We start from the raw sequence: 4072 nt of genomic DNA on the forward strand, positions 1-4072 counted from the left end.
TTGCCCAGTACGATTACAGCATACAATATTATTGTCACTGCTACATTTCTGTCGAACCAGAAATTATTTCCACTACTAATTAATTGCCGTTGAGCTTAAAGGTCCTATTAATAAACGGTTAACGAATGTGTATTCATGAAGACGATTTGTGAGACTGGTAAACTTGTGATATGTACGACGGTCTTTCGTTCTACACGGTGCATTTCAAGGTCCTGTACCCATCCGTCGGTAAACTGTACTTGGGCTTGTTGCAGTGACCTGAACTTACTAAACTTCATGAGTGTATGCACTCACTCCAAGAATTATAAATATGAGCGTGGTGAAAGTTGGGCAGCACGCTAACGTATTTTGTCCACTCTGTGTGCTCGTAAGGGTCTAACCCTTTCACTCCTTTGATTTTTTCCTCGTATCTTTTCTTTGACTTTTCATCAAGTCTGTCTTTGTACGGTCCGGCATTGTTCTCCTTCGTTTTGTACATACCTTTTTTGGGGGACAAAGAAAAAGCAAGAAGGTATTGGAACCGGTGAATGAACGTTTTGGGGTGCTGTAAATGCTTTGATGCATTGTTTTGATTGTTTTGCCACGAGTACCCGGCATGCAATGTGCGAAAGTCACGTGGTCTGTCAATCTCTATAGTGGAATTGTAAAGTGCTTTGAGAGTCTCGAAAAGTGCTATATAAATGCAATCCATTATTATTAAAAAGGGACTCTATGGCTGACACGGGTTCCTGGTTTCCAAAAGGAATGCTTCCAGTTGCATTATGATTTGAAGACTGTTTATTACAAACTGAAGATGTAACAATGAACTCCCTCCTAAATAAGCATGAAAGTTACAAAAAAAAGCAGTTATCCAGGACTACCTGTGCACACGGTTAGAAAACCGTGAGACTCCTAACCTCTCTGCCCATGCTCCTTCCCTTCCCCCTCACACAGGGTTTCATGCTACTATTGCACTTACATACTTAAAGTGAGAGGTACCCCTTTTTAGGTTCCGATCCGAAACAGTGACATAACATTACTTTATGCAAACACATATATTTTCATATTTATTAATCCTGAAAAGATGACTTATGTAATGAATCTATGAATTATAAAACAAACACGAACTCAATTGTAAATAAAAATATAAAGCAGACATCTGGCGCTAACACGTAGCATGACAGCTGATAGGCCTGATCAGAAGGTTAGTGGTTTGATCCCTGGCTCTTCCAGTCTGCATGTCAAGACTGTGAAATTGTATGAATGTAGTTAGGAAGCACTCAGTTTAGAGAAAGTGTGTGATTGGGTAAATGTGGCATGTTGTATAGAGCGCTTTGAGTAATCTGGGAGAGTAGAAAAGCGCTATATAAGAAACAGTCCATTCACTGTATGAACAGTTTTGTCAAGTTACTTTGGTACTATTATGTTCCAGCACATGTTGTTATCACGTGGCTTGATTAAGGTACACATTAGGCTGACATCTGGGGCCAGAGCTGAAACTGAAACTGGGCCAGCACAGGGCCAGCAGTGTGTCTGCAACTGGCCCGTGGCTGCACACAACTTACACATGGCCCACATACCACAAAGAATGATGGCCCTTTGGTGGCCCAGATCAGGTTTGCCAGAGGTAATCCACACATGGGCCAGCAGAGGACCACTAGTGTGTCTGCCACTGGCCTTGTGCTGGCCCATGTGTGGGCCACCTCTGGCAAACCAGATCTGGGCCACCAAAGGGCCGTCATTCTTTGCGGTATGTGGGTCATGTGTAAGCACATTGTGTGGGCCAGATCCAAGCCATACCAATTTTGCTATGTGGGAAGCAGATGACAAGAAGTGAGTTGACACAAGAAGCTTACATAATATAAAATAATTTGTTAATGTTGACCTAACAAGACACAAAGATCACCAATAGGTTGATGTCAGGTGAAGTGGAAGAGCGACTGAGCAGCACACCCGGGCCAGCTTTGATAGTATCCAAGTCACAGGTTACCTGCATTAACTGACAATCCTCCCATGCTAGTCAAACAACAGGCTGTGGCTTCAATGAGTGTGGCTGGGTTGTAACACCCCCTCCTTAAAAATCAAAGTTACACGTTGACATTGCAAATGATTCTGAAAAGAGAAAACAAAAAAGCCATAACAGAAGGCAACATTAAAAAGCCACCACATAACCTGGCCCACAAACGAGCAGACACCCAACCCTCTACCAAATCCAATTTTCCTATTCTTAAAACTCCAAATTAAGGAGGGATGAGAGGTAAAAGTGGATGGTAGCAGGTATAGTATACATACATTTACCAGTTAAACACATATTACGCCACAAGACTAGTTCAGCCATGTGCCCAGTAAGGCCACGAACCCACAAGACAAATATAATGATGATGAACCAGCCACAGAGTTTATGCTCCCCAGTCCTAGTTATTTGGTGAAAGTTGATCTTAACCCTAGTCTTCAAATCAATACATCTGCACCGGCTTTTTAGTGCCAGTGCAGATAGTTCATCACTAAAGAGAAAGAGAAAGCATAGTTGGTCTCCAATTTAGATCAACCACTTAAGCCTACAAAAGGGAATACATGGCTCAGAGACTCATGTGGCTTTACTCACCAAAAGCACACATGAAATCGTAAATTCATGTTCAACCCCTCCCTGACTGATGCCACCAATCCCACCTTTTCCTCACCAACTGGTCTCAATCAGTCTGACTTGGCCCCCAACTCCCCACCCCACTCTCACTCAGCAACAGGTCTCCACAGAGTTGCGTTCTCAGCCCCCTATTTTATGCCCTGTTCACATATGACTCTACATCATCCCACTCAACCAACATCATCCTTAAGTATTCCAATGGTTGGGCTCATCATCAAAAAAAAAAGTGTATGTTTCTGTTCTCTGTCCTGTGTACTGTTTGTTTGTATATGTGTCTTTCTGGCTGCTGTCACAACCAAATTTCCCCGTGTGGAACAATTAAAGGATTATTCTATTCTATTCCCCCCCCTCCCCGTCTGGGGATGACGGGGATGACCCGCCAATTTCCGGGGGTGAGGTCACTGAGGCAGTTAAACAACTCCTTGATGGCAGAGCCCCTGGTGTGGATGAGGTCCGCCCCGAGTTCCTGAAGGCTCTGGATGTTGTAGGGCTGTCCTGGTTGACACACCTCTACAATGTTGTGTGGAGATCAGGGGCAGTAGCCCTGGACTGGCAGACCGGGGTGGTGGTCCCCATCTTTAAGAAGGGGGACCGGAGGGTGTGTTCTAACTACAGGGGGATCACACTCCTCAGCCTCCCTGGGAAAGTCTATGCCAGGGTGCTGGAAAAGGAGATTTTGTCTGTTAGTCAAACCTCGGATAAAGGAGGAACAATGCAGTTTTTGTCCTGGTCGTGGAACACTGGACCAGCTGTTTATCCTGTCAAGAAGACTTAAGGGTGAATGGGTGTTTGCCCAATCAGTCTACATGTGTTTTGTGGGCTTGGAGAAGGCATTCGACTGTGTCCCTCGGGGTGTCCTGTGGGAAGTGCTGTGGGAGTATGGGGTGTCTGGCCCATTGCTATTTCACTGAGGGAAAAGGGAAAGAATGTTAGCCAATGGAAGAGGAAAGGGATCAAACTTAGTAGATATAATGTAATAAAAAATTCAAAACATATAGTTTATTTATGATGTTTCACTTAGTGATGGTGACATGGCAACAGAGTGAGATATAAGGTATCAAGAAAGTTTCAACCCAATAAGATGAAGAAAATGCATATGGAATTATTATAGTAAATAAGCAACACGTGAAGGTAAGATGTGCAGTGGAATTGTTAGATTTTCTTTTTAGGGGGAAAGAAGTGCAATTAGGTGCAAGTATTCTATTCAATAAAGTTAATGTCCACAGGGCATGGTCCAGTGCTATTTTGCTAACACAGGTGTACAAGTGTGTGTGCTCTGGATTCAGGAACAGAAGTATAGAGCTTTACTCCTCCATTCAACAATTGGTATGCCGATTACATCGAGAGGGAGAGAGGTCCCCGCAGTCTGCAAGCCAATGAAGTAACCATTCCAGGCCAGAAGGTGGCGCTTGCCAAAGGTGTCTGGCACTCATGCTATGAAACGGTGTA

The 4072-nt window shown here is 43.9% G+C and overlaps 2 long non-coding RNA genes across 2 annotated transcripts in view; both read left to right on the forward strand.

Moving 5' to 3' along the window:
* LOC146507181 (uncharacterized) overlaps positions 1-4072 on the forward strand; it is a 224311-nt gene that overhangs the window by 117544 nt on the left and 102695 nt on the right. The gene's annotated exons all lie outside the window — the stretch shown is intronic.
* Positions 1-4072, forward strand: part of LOC146507185 (uncharacterized) — a 144708-nt gene that overhangs the window by 54929 nt on the left and 85707 nt on the right. The gene's annotated exons all lie outside the window — the stretch shown is intronic.

This window comes from Neolamprologus multifasciatus, chromosome 12 (genome assembly GCF_963576455.1).
Source record: "Neolamprologus multifasciatus chromosome 12, fNeoMul1.2, whole genome shotgun sequence".
NCBI classification, from domain to species: domain Eukaryota; kingdom Metazoa; phylum Chordata; class Actinopteri; order Cichliformes; family Cichlidae; genus Neolamprologus; species Neolamprologus multifasciatus.